This window comes from Rhinoderma darwinii, chromosome 13, assembly GCF_050947455.1.
Source record: "Rhinoderma darwinii isolate aRhiDar2 chromosome 13, aRhiDar2.hap1, whole genome shotgun sequence".
NCBI lineage: Eukaryota > Metazoa > Chordata > Amphibia > Anura > Rhinodermatidae > Rhinoderma > Rhinoderma darwinii.
Genome location: NC_134699.1, coordinates 62,655,499 through 62,673,783, shown reverse-complemented (window position 1 = coordinate 62,673,783; position 18,285 = coordinate 62,655,499). Strand labels below are relative to the sequence as shown.

At 40.5% G+C, this 18,285-nt stretch overlaps 1 protein-coding gene across 2 annotated transcripts in view; it reads left to right on the top strand.

Annotated features, from left to right (window-relative positions):
- LOC142666250 (uncharacterized) overlaps positions 1-18,285 on the top strand; it is a 312,509-nt gene that overhangs the window by 282,468 nt on the left and 11,756 nt on the right. The window contains exon 1 of one of the 2 annotated variants that reach the window (XM_075846240.1): positions 11,140-11,406. The exons of the other annotated variant lie outside the window; for it this stretch is intronic. The gene's annotated coding sequence lies outside the window, so the exon portion shown is untranslated. Of the gene's footprint in view, positions 1-11,139; positions 11,407-18,285 lie in introns of those variants that run through there. 2 annotated transcript variants of the gene reach the window in all.

The following is an 18,285-nucleotide window of genomic DNA, read 5'->3' as shown; positions in this document are numbered from 1 at the left end:
TTATAAATTTAAAAAAGTGCCTTTTTTTTTTTTCTCATGTGTGATTTTTGCGGCAGAACCGCGGCATTTCCGCAACAGAGGAGCAGCGATTCCACAGGATACATTGACACGCTGCGGCTTAGAAAGCCAAAAAGCCACACTGCAGGTCCATTATTTTTGCAGCGTGTGGGTGAGATTTGTTCTAATCTCATCCACTCTGCTGCGACTGTGATACGCTGCGGATTATCCACAATAAAATGTGTTGCATAAAATCTGCAGTGTTCATGCCTAGTGTGTTCCTACCCTAAGGCCGGATTTACACAAGCGTGTGCTTTTTGCGCGCGCAAAAACGTGGCGTTTTGCGCTTGCAAAAGGTCCATAACAGCTCCGTGTGTCAGCAGCGTATGATGCGCGGCTGCGTGGTTTTCGCGCAGCCGCCATCATTATGACACTCTGTTTGTATGTTTGTAGCACGTGGTGCTTTTCTGTTTTCATTCATAGTTTATACGGCTGCGGAAGTGCTGGGCGTGATTTTCACGCACCCATTGACTTCAATGGGTGCGTGATGCGCGGACAATGCACAAATATCGGACATGTCGTGAGTTTTACGCAGCGGACACACGGACACACGCTGCGTGAAAATCACTGACAGTCTGCACGGCCCCATAGAGTAACATAGGTCCGTGCGAGGCGCGTGAAAATCACTGACAGTCTGCACGGCCCCATAGAGTAATATAGGTCCGTGCGAGGCGCGTGAAAATCACGCACGTTGCACGGATGTATTACACGTTCGTCTGAATAAGCCCTAACAATAAGGCCCAGTTCACAGAGTTTGTGGGCCTTGATATTGACTCGGACACTGCGTCAGAATCAGCACCAAACAACTTCCAAAACCGCCTCCCATTGATTTAATCTGAAATCAATGGGAGCCAGTCGCGGAAAAAAGAAAAAGCAGCACGTCCTTTCTTGCCGCGGTTCCGCCTCTGACCTGCCATCGAAATCAATGGGAGGCAGAAAATTCATTTTTCGCTGCGTTTTCTGTCTGCTGTCCTCAATCGCCGCAGGCAAAAAACGCGGCAAGATAGTGTGGGCAGGTCAAAATCTGCCTCAAAATTCGGTGCGCGGTTCCAGGCGGTCGCGGGTGCGCATGCGCGGGAGTTTGCGGGTGCGCGTGATCGGTCGCACGGGCGGCGGTGTTTGACGGCCCCCATGCTACCCAGGGCCGCCATCAGGGGGGGTATTAGGGGTACTGATGTGAGAGGCCCGGCCAAAGCTAATTAAAAGGGGGGCCCGCAGCTCATGACATTCTTTTGGTGAAAAAAACGGGCCCCATTGCAGGGGCCTGTTTTTTTTTCTACCAAAGGCAAATCGCGGCAGTTTGCCGGGCCCCCCTTTCAATTAGGTTTGGCCGGGCCTCTCACATCAGTACCCCTAATACCCCCCCTGATGGCGGCCCTGGGTACCATGATATAGTACTGGACGGAGTACCGTTAACAGGCGGTGCCACGGTAGGGGGGCCCAGAAAATTTAGCTGTAGGGGGCCCTGAAATTCCTGATGGCGGCTCTGTGTGTAGGTGTTATTTGTGTGTGTTTTTCACAGTTGGTGTGTCTTTATAGGAGACACACAGCAGCTGCTCGGCACAGCTTCTTCTCTCCCACTGTCTCAGAACGATCTGACAGGGAGGGAAGAGAAACATTGTAACAAACAGGTGAACGTTTGTTGCTGCAACAAACTTTGCTGTGAACACCATGATTAGTTTTTCATGGTGATCACGTCATCAGGACCGACACCAATCCGGTCCCGATGTCTTCTCTCAGCACTAGGTCTTCTAGTAGCAGCGTGTGCTGAGAGATTCAGGGCATAGGGAGAGCGCTGTGCACTCTGTTCTGACACCACGTAGAAGTTCAAACGTGCCCCACTGGAATGAACATAAGGGTATGTTCACACGTAGTCAACCAAAACGTCTGAAAATCCAGAGCTGTTTTCAAGGGAAAACAGACCCTGCTTTTCAGACGTTTTTTTACCAACTCGCATTTTTACCAACTCATTTTTTTACCAACTCGTTTTTGGAGCTGTTTTCATTGGAGTCTATGAGAAAACAGCTCCAAAAACGTCTGAAAGAAGTGTCCTGCACTTCTTTTGACGAGGCTGTATTTTTACGAGTCGTCGTTTGACAGCTGTCAAACGACGACGCGTAAATAACAGGTCGTCTGCACAGTACGTCGGCAAACCCATTCAAATGAATGGGCAGATGTTTGCCGACGTATTGGAGCCGTATTTTCAGACGTAAAACGAGGCATAATACGCCTCGTATACGTCTGAAATTTGGCCGTGTGAACATACCCTAAACCCTCTGAGAATAAAATTGGAGCATCGGGGAGCTACAAGTGTGGGGTAACAAAATGCCTTTGTGGCAACACCATTACCCACCAACTTACCAGTTTCAAATCAAATTCCACAGCAACTTCCTTCCCCATCAAACATCGCCTCAACTGTAAATCATCTAATGTTATTTACCTAATCACTTGTACCTGTAAAAAACAGTATGTAGGTAGAACAATACAACCCCTACACTGTCGCCTCAACAAACATAGGTCAAACTGTATGAAACAATTTAAGCAGCGCAGCATATCACGTCATTGCACTACCCAACATAAGGGAGATTTTGATTGTTTTTTGATTAAACAAACAGACCCCTCCCTCAGTAACAGTTTTGAGAATTTATGTAAAAGGGAGATCTTCTGGGTCTACAAACTAGACACCCTCAAACCTATGGACCTCAATGAGGTCACTGAAACCATCATTTGACACCTGAAACTGTGTTAGAGGCGGTAACCCGTCTCCTTAGCAACCAGAGACGCCAAAAGGTCTCCTGGCTTCCGAGCGTTAGCGCTCGTTCTCCGTAGCGACCTGAGACGCACATCCTGCGATCCCCGCTGTAAACGGCAGACACATATTCTGGAACATTCCTTAACTGTTAGTATGATATACAGTATCCCAAGCCCTTGAAGTTTTAATCTTTGATCACACGGTTAGAAATGTTAATGACCGTAATACTGGCAGAATTTTTTCATTTTCAATTTTAACCATTTTTTTAGTTCCACGAGCACAACGGCGAAAGCCCTCTCATGTTTCTCCTACACTGAGCCACATACACCGCAGAACAGTAATAAAGTTCATGTGTACAGTCTCTATGTTTATCATCAATTTTGGGTATTTGTTCATTTGCATTTGTTATTAAAGTTTTTTATTCTTTTTGCCTTTGACCCCAGAAACGTTCTTTTTGGCGGTCTTTTTAAACTATTTCAACCCTGATGGGTCCTCCAGCATCATGTATGTTCCTTTGTCCGATCTCGTAATGCGTAGCATTCTTATCCATTAAACATACACCGTGTTCCAAATTATTATTGCATTGGATTTAAGTGTCATAAACATTTAATTATTCGTTTTTCAATTAAACTCATGGATGGTATTGTGTCTTAGGGCTCTTTGGATCATTGTAATCAATCTCAGACACCTGTGATAATTAGTTTGCCAGGTGTGCCCAATCAAAGGAAAACTACATTATTAAGCAGGCCACAGGTTTCAAGCAATATGGGAAAGAAAAAGGATCTCTCTGCTGCCGAAAAGCGTGAAATAGTGCAATACCTTGGACAAGGATATTTCAAGAAAACTTAAGCGTGATCATCGTACTGTGAAAAGATTTGTGGCTGATTCAGAGCACAGACGGGTTTGGTCAGATAAAGGCATAATGAGGAAGGTTTCTGCCAGACAAATTAATAGGATTAGGGGAGCAGCTGCTAAAATGCCATTGCAAAGCAGCAAACAGGTATTTGAAGCCGCTGGTGCATCTGGAGTCCCGTGAACCTCAAGGTGTAGGATCCTCCAGAGGTTTGCAAGTGTGCATAAAGCTATTATTCGGCCACCCCTAAACAATGCTCACAAGCAGAAACGGTTGCAGTGGGCTTAGAAATACATGAAGACTAATTTTCAAACCGTGTTGTTTTCTGATGAGTGCCGTGCAACCCTGGATGGTCCAGATGGATGGAGTAGTGGATGGTTGGTGAATGGCCACCATGTCCCAACAAGGCTGTGACGTCAGCAAGGAGGTGGCAGAGTCATGGTTTGGGCTGGAATCATAGTGAGAGAGCTGGTAGGCCACTTTAGGTTCCCTGACAGTGTGAAAATGACCTCTGCAAAGTACGTAGAGTTTATGACTGACCACTTTCTTCCGTGGTACAAAAAGAAGAACCGTGCCTTCCGTAGCAAAATTATCTTCATGCATGACAATGCACCATCTCATGCTGCAAAGAATACCTCTGTGTCATTGGCTGCTATGGGCATAAAAGGAGAGAAACTCATGGTGTGGCTCCCATGTTCCCCTGACCTCAACCCTATTGAGAACCTTTGGAGCATCCTCAAGCAAAATATCTATGAGGGTGCGAGGCAGTTCACATCAAAACAGAAGCTCTGGGAGGCTATTCTGACATCCTGCAAAGATATTCAATCAGAAACTGTCCAAATACTCACAAATTCAATGGATGCAAGAATTGTGAAGGTGATATCAAAGAAGGGGTCCTATGTTAACATGTAACTTGGCCTGTTAAGTTTTTTTTGATTGAAAGAGCTTTTGATTTCTGTAAATATGACCTCCTGATGCTGCAAATTCAACAAATTACCATTTTAGTTTTCTTTACAACCTGTAAAATGTTTTGATCTCTGTTGTGCATAATAATGTAAACAGTGCATTTTGAGTTTTTTACTTAAAAAAAAAAATCTGTTATCATTAGGAGATTTGTTCAATAAAATTTGCATTATACTCCAACGGTTGATGGCTTGAAGATTATACTGACTGTCATTTGCATCGACTATTGAGGAAAATCAGCGAAAAATAACATTTGCATAATAATTTGGAACGAGGTGTATATCCACAGCATTTGGACAGCGCTCGAGAATTTTATCCTCCTTTTTTTCTCCATTTATCTCGATCTATCTACTGAGGGAGCCCTGACAGCCCCTTTACCAGCTGCAGTCCTTTGAGACCATACAGGCGCTTCTGGGTGTTGTGCACTTAGCACAACACCACAAGGTAAGCACAACCGCTTACCCCTGACCATTTGTCACTTTAAACAAGAGATGATGCACGATGTGCGCCGGGTGTTTTTTGTTTTTTTCTCTCCTTGTCTATAGACCACACAGGAGTAGTCTTTTTTTTTTTGTTGTGTTCCCTATAGTAGTTAGGTACCCTCATATAATAGTTAGGTCCCCCCATAATGTAGTTAGATCCCCCCCACATATATAGTGGCCCCTTCAAGGAATTAAAGTGCCCCCCTTCACACCAATGAAAAATTAAAAAAAACCTGAAACTCACCTCACCCCATTCCCACGACAAGCAACAGGGTCTTCTGCCTTCTTCCCGGCACAGTCAATGCATTGCAGTGATGTGATCGCACCTCCTGCGCTGGAATATCAGGCTGATATCCTCCTGATCTAAAACAGCCTGTGGCTTACACGAGTAAGTGGACAAAGTTCTTTCTGCTTCACCACTCGGGGGTCCGAGGTTACTGGCGGACCCCCTTCTTCTGTGGGCCTCCTAGGCTTTGAGGTTGCTACCGTTGCGACCCCTATAGCTACGCCGCTGGACCATATGGCTGCTATAAAGCTCTTAATGCCACCTGTTTTGCTACTGGATGGCAAAAACCTATGTAGAACTTCCTTCTTGAGAGGAACTGCATTATTAGCAACAAGGGGTGTGGAATTTGCAAGGGTCATGGCAGGGATGTGAAAGGGAAAACAAACCAAATCCTTCTCGTCTGGGGGCGAAACCCAGCACCATAATGGTGCCCCTCTGATGTAGGTATGCCACTGGAGATCACTCCATACTGGCTCATGATTCTAGAACTCCTAGTTATTCTTAGACAGACTAGACCACTGCCCTCTCAAGTAGATGTGAAGTCACAAACTTCCAGATTTCCCTATAGCTACAGGCTTCACTATCCAGAACTCTGATGGGCACATCTATGCCAAGATTAACCCTTCACCGCTCTATGTCATACATATATATTATGATCACTGAGTATCCGGCACGCCATGTTGGATATATACATCGTGGTGAGCGCGCAGAGACTGTTGCCCTGACAAACCGCCCTCCTGAACGGAAAGACGGAATCGATGAAAACTCCAATCTTGGCCATTTAAAACTTTCGATTCCATAATCACAATTGATTGTAGCACCTATTGAATATATAGACTTAACATGGAATCATGGGGCCTCATAGCACAACTTGGAATGGGGTCACATTTCACAGAGACACCCTCAGTAACATATTAAGAAATAGGTTATGGCTACTATGGTTTCCACTGATCCCTGTGCCATATCTTCCCTTCCTCTGCCTCCATATTCAATATGTCTCCGTCCCCCTATCACCTCTAAGGCTCCTGCGGAGTTGAGCCTCCCGAGTAACTGGGCCCCATAATCTTACAGTGGTAAGTCCATGCCACTATAATGTTGTCAGTGGTGGTCTCTCCTTAAACATGATTACTATGGGGGATGTGATTATAGCACTTCATTCTTGCAAGCAGACAGCTCCAGGCAAGTATAGACACATGTTACAGAGATATGTAGACGGAAATACTGGAGCATAATAAAAAAAATTTAACCGACTTGTGTCTATAAATAACTATGTCTAAAGTCAATTCTTTAAAAAATATTTCTACTCCTGTCTCTTTCTGGGAAAGCTAAATGAAGTCAAGTGCGGTGAAGGGTTTAACAATTAAATCCCTTGTGGTTTGAGGCATTTCCTGGTGGTCTAGGGCATCACATGGGTCAATGGTAAACTCAAATTGCTCCTGGTGCCCCCTTGGAAACAAAGATCCTCAGCAATTATCCAGTTGGCCACCTCTACCTGTTTTGGAGCTGTAGTGAATTATATTTACGGTTGTGTTTTTAGGAGGAGATGCTCTAGCACTATGTAGGGGTGTACCATTAAGTATGCCACCCAACATATGAATCCCAAATCATGGAACATTTTAATTTCCACTCCTTTATGTAAATCTGCATATGCTCTGACCAATTTTGGTCCCATTCTCTGGACATTTCCACAAGAAACGGGACTCAATGGTGTACAAACCATAGGGACAGTTCATACGACTTTTATGGGGCCTTAATAGTAGTGGAAACCTGTTCAGGGATCCCCTCTTCACAGACCCTACAATGTTAGAATACGCAAGTGTGCGAAATTAGCCTTAGGATCATGGAAAGTCATATAGGTGCAAACAAGCTCTAAAACCTCCTGGTTTAAGGGGTTGGGGAATGGTGGCGTTAACCAACTTCAGAAGGTGGTATCATTTTAACCTTTGCTATGAGGCCCCCTCACCTCTATTTCAACCCCTGAAAGGACTGTTGGGAGGTTGGAAATAGGAGGTAGTTACCATTACAACCACGCCATGCCTTTTGTAAACATTATACGAGAATGAGTTCCTGAAGAAGATCATTCTAGAACAGGGCCACCACCAGAAATATCTGGGCCCATATGGGTCAATGGTCAGAGCCCCTGACATAAGTACCACCTGTACTGCCCTGATGGCGGCCTTGTTCTAGAATGAGGGTGGTAGTGATGGATAGAGAGAAAAACTTGGTGTGAAGAATGGAGAAGATATAGTTGGGAGGGGGCTCAATGAGGAAAGAGGCTTAGGAAGGATAAGTAAATTTGGTAAGGGGTCAACATTAAGAGAGGGGGTAATGGTATGAGGACGGGTGACATGAGCTCATGGTGAACCTTGAAGGAGAGTTTATGGAGTTGACACTTATGGAAAGGTGGTGGCATTAGAAGGTTATGAATGTGATAGAAGGACAGAAAGTCCAGATGGGTATGGTGGGGTACAGATATGAGACAGTGGTCAATGTCAACGATTTAGGAAGTTGAGGGAAGGCAGGCAAATTATATAGATTAAAAGGGCAACCAACATGGAAGGGGACTATATTTTACGGGAAGCGATATAAATGTGAGAGGCAATACAGCAGTCAATGTGGGCTTTCCAAAAACAACGAGTCATAATAGAAAATATAACAGAAATGAGATATGGTTCTACTCAAGCTTCAAGTCATCAGATAATAGAATAGAATTCACTGGAGATTATAAAGCATTTCCTCTCCATTGTCGTGCCTGCCGTTGCCGACTTCCCAGATCATTTAAAGCAACACAGCACAGTGTAGATCAGTGTAGGTCTTCATAGAAAATACTTTTTGAAGGTTATAGGCTTAGTCTGGCCATGGACAATACATTTTTGTTGGTGGTTCCTGTGGTTGTTTATTAGGACAGCTATGCTTGGAGTTATCACATAGAAGCAAATTATAATTTGCTGGTATGCAATTTGTTGAGTAGTGTAACCCATGTCCTCCAGCTGTTGCTAAACTGCAGCTCTCAGCACGTTCTCACGTCCTTTGGCTGTCAGCTGGGTGGTGTGGTTATGCAATAGATAAAGAGCAACAGGTTTCAATCATCAATCTTGTCTGTAATAGTGAATTATTAGACTAGTAACATATTTAAAGACACAGTACACCTTTTTGTAAACTCTTAGTTTGCTCACTTTCCTGTCTTTATTCCTAAGTACAATGACTATCTTTGCACTATAGAACCTATAATAGGACCGTTGTCATGTTGTCAAGTTACACAAGACTGAGGACAATAAGAGATGATGCCGCTTTTCTTCTGTAAAGCCCAAGCTGTCTTGTTAGTTATAAGTTTATACTTGTGTCCCCATGGGAGCAACTGTAATGAAATCTGATCACTCTTAAACCCTGGGTTCTAGTCAATACTGTCATGAAATAGTCCATACAGTGCCTACAAAATAAAAGCATATAGTGTCAAATAAAAGTATCATACATCACCTACATAATAGCTCAATAAAAGTCATATATATAATAGTGTCATACAGGGAACATATAACAATACCATAGCGTGCTGAAATATAGCGTCAAAATAATATAACCATACAGTGCACATATAATACTGCCATACAGTGATAAATAAGAGTAACAAACATTACCTAGATAATAGCTCAATATAGTGCATATATAATACTACTATACAGGGAACATATAACAAAACCATAGAGTGCTGACGTAAAGTATCAAAATAATACAACCATACAGTGCACAAATAATACTGCCATACAGTGCTAAATAAGATTACCATACATTACCTAGATAATAGCTCAATATAGTGCATATATAATACTACTATACAGGGAACATATAACAAAACCATAGAGTGCTGACGTAAAGTATCAAAATAATACAACCATAGAGTGCACACATAATACTGCCATACAGTGCTAAATAATAATACAATACATTACCTAGATAATAGCTCAATATAGTGCATATATAATAGTACTATACAGGGAACATATAACAAAACCATAGAGTGCTGACGTAAAGTACCAAATAATACAACCATACAGTGCACACATAATACTGGCATACAGTGCTAAATAATAGTACCATACATTACCTAGATAATAGCTCAATATAGTGCATATATAATAGTACTATACAGGGAACATATAACAAAACCATAGAGTGCTGACGTAAAGTACCAAATAATACAACCATACAGTGCACACATAATACTGCCATACAGTGCTAAATAATAGTACTATACATTACCTAGATAATAGCTCAATATAGTGCTTATATAATACTACTATACAGGGAACATATAACAAAACCATACAGTGCTGACGTAAAGTATCAAAATAATACAACCATACAGTGCACACATAATACTGCCATACAGTGCTAAATAAAAGTACCATACATTACCTACATAATACTTCTATACAGTACCTATATAACATTGCCATATAGTGTTCAAATAGCACCTCTTCAAAATAAAAGACTATAACCCCCTTACAGCTGTGGTTCTACAGATCCAGTAAAGTGACTGTATAATTCATTATAGACATTCAGTGACAACCTAGTCCTTCTCACACAGCTGGTGAGGTAGTTACAATCTATCAGTGTAGGCAATCCAAAAAAATGTTTTAATTCACTGACATTACGCAGAGATATTGAAAATGGTAAAGAATAGAAACACAAAATATATTAGAAAATGTTCATAACATTTCAGAAACAGAGAACTTCTTCCATAATGCGGAGTGAGGACATCAGGATGTAAGGACTTCCATATTTCACAGTGCAACTTTCCGCACAGGGTACCGCTGGAGTTATTACTGCGGCAGTGATCACTCAAAGAGAAGACCTGTGGTTGGTACACTTAAGGGGGTACGTATACCTGGCATACTTATTAGGGCTTCTGTGGCCATGGCACTCATAGAGGCAAGTGTGGCTGGGGCAACTATAGGCACATCTTTGACTTAGGCACTTGTGGTGGATATTTGTGGCTGGGGGCATTTTGGGGGAATCTGGGGGTGGAGTACATATGGAGTATCTGTATCTGGAGCACTTATAGGGGTATCTATAGCTGAGGCACTGATAAGGGCATCTGTGTCTGGGGCACTTATGAGCACAACCTGTGGCTGGAGCACTTGAGGGGGCATTTTGGCTGAGGCACTTTTGAACAGATCTCTGGAGGCGCGTTAATGGGGCATCTGGGGTGGAGTACGTATGGAGCAGCCCTGCCTAGGGAACTTATGAGGGCATCTGTGGCTGGTGCAGTTTAGGTGGCATTTTTAGTTGAGGCACTTATGAGTACATCTCTAATGGGGGCACCTGGGTGTGAGGCACGTATGGATAATCTGTGCCCTGGCCACGTATAAGGGCATCTGTGGCTGGTGCACTTATGCAGCATTTTTGGTTGAGACACTTATGAGCCATAGGCACTCTGGGGGCATCTAGGGGTTGAGCACATATGGATCATCTGTACCCTGGGCACTTATAAGGGCATCTATGGCTGGTGCACATAAGAGGGCATTTTTGGTTGATGCACTTATAGGTACATCTCTGGCTGGAGCACTTATGAGGGCACTTGGGGGTGAAGCACTTTTTTACACAGCCGTTTTTATAAAGTTTTTGGAGACGCTTTTCATTGACTCTATAGAAAAACAGCTCCAAAAAGGGCCATAAAAAATGCTGCAAAAAAACGCGAGTTGCTAAAAAAACAGCTGAAAAACAGGAGATGTTTTCCCTTGAATCCAGCTCCGTATTTTCAGAAGTTTTTTAGTAAGCGTGTGAACATACCCTAACATGGGCACGCAAAATAAAGGGAAAGTGAAAGTAGTCGCGTTCTTATACTTATACAGGGAACACATTGAAGGCAAATCATTAGTCTTCTGAGAAATGACCCTCTGCAGAGCTCCTGACACAACCTGCACACTGCAACGAACCCTCTGCACTTCAGACCTTCTTGTCTCCGCTGATCATACACATCTGCAGGCTGCAACACGAGAAGACGACTCCTCAAGTAAGTTGCAAATATATTGCAACCTTGAAATAAGGGCTTCAAGGTTGCAATTCTTACAGTGTCTCTTCTCCTTATATGCTGTGCAGTTGCATGCAAGCTATTGACCGCTGTTATCAGCCCTTCTTGTTATAAACTGCATTTTTCTAGGGTTTTAAATTCAGCCTTACTGGCCCTTTAAGAATAAAAACTAGGATTGAAATCTCCATGTAAACAAAGTTACTGAATAACCAAAGTGCTCTGCTTTATTCTTGCATGCGTCCAGAACATGTTAACAATTGAGTGACTTAAAGAGCAAGTAGCTGTGTCACATCTGCCCTATCTGTTCCTGGAAAAGCTGGGTGACAAGCAGTATGGCTGCTATTATAGCTCTTACTAAGATTTCCAGCACATTTGCTTAGGATAGGATATATTACTTCATGGCTAATCAGATTTGCAGTTCAGGAGCCTAGGAAAGCTGAGAACCCGTGACGATGATATATTGGCGCCTATAATGCTTGTCACCCAGCTTTCCCAGAAACAGATAAACACTGAGCTTAAACGAAATAATCTTACCAAGCATCTGTATGTTCACAACACCAAAAGCTCAGCTAAGCTCCTCTAATGCAGGGGACACTTACTTTTTCCTACAACTGATAATTGTACAGCACCTAGCAAAAATAGGACACTGCCCAGAGTGCAAATCACCAGGGTAAGCGCTGTGCAGACACTGAACAAGCAGGGTATACGGGTTGATTTTAGCTTTGAAGTCTGTAGAATAGTGAGTGCAGCTCTGGAGTATAATACAGGATGTAACTCAGGATCAGTACAGGATAAGTAATGTAATGTATGTGTACACAGTGACTCCACCAGCAGAATAGTGAGTGCAGCTCTGGAGTATAATACAGGATGTAACTCAGGATCAGTACAGTATAAGTAATGTAAGTACACAGTGACTCCACCAGCAGAATAGTGAGTGCAGCTCTGGAATATAATCCACTATGTAACTCAGGATCAGTACAGGATAAGTAATGTAATGTATGTACACTGACTCCACCAGCAGAATAGTGAGTGCAGCTCTGGAGTATAATATAGGATATAACTCAGGATCAGTACAGGATAAGTAATGTGATGTATGTACACAGTGACTCCACCAGCAGAATAGTGAGTGCAGCTCTGGAGTATAATACAGGATGTAACTCAGGATCAGTACAGGATAAGTAATGTAATGTATGTACACTGACTCCACCAGCAGAATAGTGAGTGCAGCTCTGGAGTATAATACAGGATATAACTCAGGATCAGTACAGGATAAGTAATGTGATGTATGTACACAGTGATCCACCAGCAGAATAGTGAGTGCAGCTCTGGAGTTTGGAACTGGACTGGGCAAACCAAGAGCTTAACAATTCTAATGTGTTTTAAGCTGAAGGAAAGTTGGCTATAGACGTATGCCAATTAATCGCTCTTATTAGTCCTGACTCCTCCATTAGCTTGTCCCTTATAATAATGGACCAGGGAGTATAGTAACTTCCGGACACAAATTAATGAATTGGACAGATACTATCCAACCTGATTGGTCCATATTCCGTAAAATATCAAATGCTGAATCTCAAGGGAGCAGCTCGCAACCCCCTGTAGACATTATATTGTTGTTGTAATCCAAAGTCCAATGTTTATGATGAGATAATCATGGGAACAATGTTCTTGGGGAAGTAAAAATAAATCATAAAATATCAGTTGCTCTGCCCACGTCTGTAGCTCTTTGTATGTTGTGGTGTTCGCTCGGTTTTGTCACACCGCTATGCAGTCGAATTATATTTGTTTTAAAGCTTAGTGCGCTACAACCTATATACAGTCCCAAAATAATATTACCAACGAATAATGTAGTACTACCGCACATTCCCCAAATAAAACTGTCATATAATGTCGATTAATGATGCCAAACAATACAAGAATTATATTGTTATAACAACTTAGGCCTCATGCACACGACAGTGGTTTTGCGCAACGGATACGTGGTTTTGCGGAGAGCAAAACTAATGCGGTCGCATGTATGAAGCCTTAAACACACAGAAAATACAGTTCTGCCAGACATTGCCCATCTAGTAACATGTCACAGAAATATTGCCATATAGTACCCAGATAATACAGCCATACTATCCCCCAAAAAAGCTGCCATACATTGCCCAACTACTACAATCCCAAATATTATTGCCATATAGTACCCAGATAATACAGCCATTGAATCCCCAAAAAAGCTGCCATACATTGCCCAACTTCTACAATGTCCAAATATTACTGCCATATAGTACCCAAATAATACAGCCATTGAATCCCCAAAAAAGCTGCCATACATTGCCCAACTTCTACAATGTCCAAATATTATTGCCATATAGTACCCAGATAATACAGTCATTGAATCCCCAAAAAAGCTGCCATACATTGCCCAACTTCTACAATGTCCAAATATTACTGCCATATAGTACCCAAATAATACAGCCATACTATCCCCCCAAAAAAGCTGCCATACATTGCCCAACTACTACAATCCCAAATATTATTGCCATGTAGTACCCAAATAATACAGCCATACTATCCCTCAAAAAAAGCTGCCATACATTGCCCAACTACTACAATGTCCAAATATTATTGCCATATAGAACCCAAATAATACAGCCATACTATCCCCCCCAAAAAGCTGCAATACATTGCCCAACTTCTACAATCCCAAATATTTTTGCCATATAGTAACCAAATAATACAGTCATTGAATCCTCAAAAAAAGCTGCCATACATTGCCCAACTTCTACAATGTCCAAATATTACTGCCAGATAGTACCCAAATAATACAGCTATACAATCCCCCAAAATGCTGCCATATGTTGCCCAAATTATACAATTCCCAAATTTTATTGCCATATAATACAGCCATACCATCTCCCCAAAAAACCGCTATACCATTCCTAATTGCTACAACTCAGAAATACAGCAATACTACCACCAAATATTGCTGCCATACATTGCCCAACTACTACATTTCCCAAAAATTATCACCATACAGTACCCAAATAGTACAGTCATACAATTCCCCCAAAATGCTGCCAAACATTGCCCAATTGGTACAACTCCCAAATAATATTGCCATACAGTAACCAAACCTAGCCATATAATCCTCAAATATACAACTATATGATAATTTCACTAGATATTTCTTCTAAGTGTCCCAATGGGAAAGTTCATGGTCTTCGTGTTAACCTAGTCTACCTTCACGTGGAAAACTTGGAATTGCTTTGCCTATTATTTTTGGCATTTAGGGCAGCTACTGCTATGCAGACAGCTATGTGTGTGGGAAGAAAGCTACACATCGACAAGCCTTCACACTTCTTGCATATTTTAGAAACTGTAAATTGGGTGTATACAGACAACCTTGTCCACACAACATGTTGGAAGATCATAGTAGACAGATCACCAAGTTCACTAGACCAACTACATTGACGGTCAACCACCAGAAGGTGAGTGGGCAGTGGTAGCTAACATCTAGTAGATCCATCAAGTCAGTTTTGATTCCTGGTGACCATATGAGAGGGTTTCTCCAGAATGTCTTGTCTTCTCTTTGGGTCTTCAAACTTCTCAATGTTGCGTTGATGATTTTTATGATTGTCTTCTTCCTCTTGTCGCTTGAACTCTTCCAGGCAAGATCTCGAGTCTATTCCACCGAGTTGGGTCTCAATGTCCAGATTAAAATAATCCTGCTTGTTTGTTGTTCAAGTAGATCATTGGCTTAAAGTGGTTTTCTCACCACAGTATATGTCATAAATGTCTAATTGGTGGTGGTCCCGGCTATGGAAAACATGGTACCGTGACCTTCGTTCCACCAGTTGAGATGGCCACCTCAACCAAGCCATGCAGAACTTTTTAACATATCTCCCATAGATTTGAATGTGGAGACCTCCTCCGGTGGATATGTTCTCCACTTGTTCTTGTGATTCACAGTATCCAATAAGGTGCCAATACTTCTCCTGTCTGTCTTGTGTATAGAAAAATTATGTTTATCGTGGGGGATGCAGGAATTATAGCGCAGGCCATGATATATTATTCATGTAACATACTAGACTCCAATGACCCGGATAATCTGCGAAAATCAAAAGAACAATAACTATAGCAAATACACCTTTAGCAAATATCTGGTGTGACTTACAAGAAAACTGACAAGATTCAGATATGGTAGCAGGTGGAAACTAAAAGCAGAAGCAATAGATTACCGTTTCAGGAGGAAGATAAAGGAGGCTCATTGCATTACTCATAGAATATTGGAAACTGATATAATAGGAGCAAACTGATACCTTATAACTCTGCTACCAATTTGGCATTGGAAATAATAAGTCTCAATGAAAAGATGTGCTCCAGATCAAAGACACAGGTGGCACTGAACACCAGGCTCTACTTGGCACCAGCCAGGGGTGAACATACCATATGTGCAACCTAGGCTCAGTAGATAAGGGGGCCAACTTCCTACTGATTGCATATAAGAGACTGAGCTGGGGGGCGATATTCTTCCACATTTTTGCGCAGCGCTCCTCTGCTTTCTGTTTCTGCCCCTGGCACCTGCTATATCAGGTAATAGGTTTATTAAACTACAAAAACTTTGAATGTACAGATGCCAGAATCTGGATGCTCATTAAATAATGGAACATGATCATCTGGGGCTTAGAAATGTTATCCAGTTAAAAAACAGGATTCTGGTTCATCCGAAAGAATAGCTGTTTGATATAGCAGGCACCAAGTTGCCAACTGATACCTGATGTATAATTTGCTCAAATTATATATTGTAAAGGTAAAGTGGGAAAGAAAAATTTATAATTGGCATTCATTTGCCATTTTCTTGGCACCAATTTATTTGGCACCTGTTTATCTATCTATCTATCTATCTATCTATCTATCTATCTATCTATCTATCTATCTATCTATCTATCTATCTATCTATCTATCTATCATCTATCTATCTATCTATCTATCTATCTATCTATCTATCTATCTATCTATCTATCTATCTATCTATCTATCTATCTATCTCATATCTATCTATCTATCTATCTATCTATCTATCTATCTATCTATCTATCTATCTATCTATCTATCTATCTATCTATCTATCTATCTATCTATCTTTCTATCTATCTATCTATCTATCTATCTATCTATCTATCTATCTATCTATCTATCTATCTATCTATCTATCTATCTATCTATCTATCTATCTATCTATCTATCTATCTATCTATGTCATATCTATCTATGTCATATCTATCTATCTATCTCATATCTATCTATCTATCTATCTATCTATCTATCTATCTATCTATCTATCTATCTATCTATCTATCTATCTATCTATCTATCTATCTATCTATCTATCTATCTATCTATCATCTATCTATCTATCTCATATCTATCTATCTATCTATCTATCTATCTATCTATCTATCTATCTATCTATCTATCTATCTATCTATCTATCTATCTATCTATCTAACATCTATCTCATATCTATCTATCTATCTATCTATCTATCTATCTATCTATCTATCTATCTATCTATCTATCTCATATCTATCTATCTATCTATCTATCTATCTATCTATCTATCTATCTATCTATCTATCTATCTATCTATCTATCTCATATCTATCTATCTATTTATCTATCTATCTATCTATCTATCTATCTATCTATCTATCTATCTATCTATCTATCTCTATCTATCTATCTATCTATCTATCTATCTATCTATCTATCTATCTATCTATCTATCTATCTATCTATCTATCTATCTATCTGTCTATCTATCTCATATCTATCTATCTATCTATCTATCTATCTATCTATCTATCTATCTATCTATCTATCTATCTATCTATCTATCTATCTATCTATCTATCTATCTATCTCTATCTATCTATCTATCTATCTATCTATCTATCTATCTATCTATCTATCTATCTCATATCTATCTATCTATCTATCTATCTATCTATCTATCTATCTATCTATCTATCTATCTATCTATCTATCTATCTATCTCATATCTATCTATATCTATCTATCTATCTATCTATCTATCTATCTATCTATCTATCTATCTATCTATCTATCTATCTATCTATCTATCTATCTATCTATCTATCTCATATCTATCTATCTATCTATCTATCTATCTATCTATCTATCTATCTATCTATCTATCTATCTATCTATCTATCTATCTATCTATCTTAGTAAAATATATAATATCTAGATTTTCATAAACTACAAATGTATCATATAATCACATGACAATTGTAAAACAATATAATATGTGATCATTCAATGTTGACAATCCAAATCAATATAGTGGTGAAGACATAATAAAATACTAAAAACATAACCGTCACCTGTATAGGGGTAATGTAGATAAGATTATACAGATTACCTGAAGGCTATGCTCAGGTTTACAGTAAATCAATAAACAGCCTCATATGTAAATAAATAATCCAGAAAAAACTTTCTTCTTTGTTGCACTCCCTCAACCATTTATGTTGAAATCAGCTTTTGTTTTTAGTTTTATGTTGTGTATATATGAATGACAGGTCATTGCTCAATCAATAGTCTTGGCTGACGGCCCGGAGATAAGAACATAGAAATAAAAAGTAATTTTTTTTTGGATGCTCATTTTATAACTTATGTATGTGTAATATACATGGGAGGATATAGGTCATATGAGTCTATGTTTCTTTACTATAGTCTAATGACTGCCTTAAAGGGAAAGTCCACCCTTCAACTCCATTTTATTTTTTAATCTAATAGGTGCAAATTTTTGTGTTGATGCGTTTTTTTAATATAGCTATATAGCGGTCGGAACCT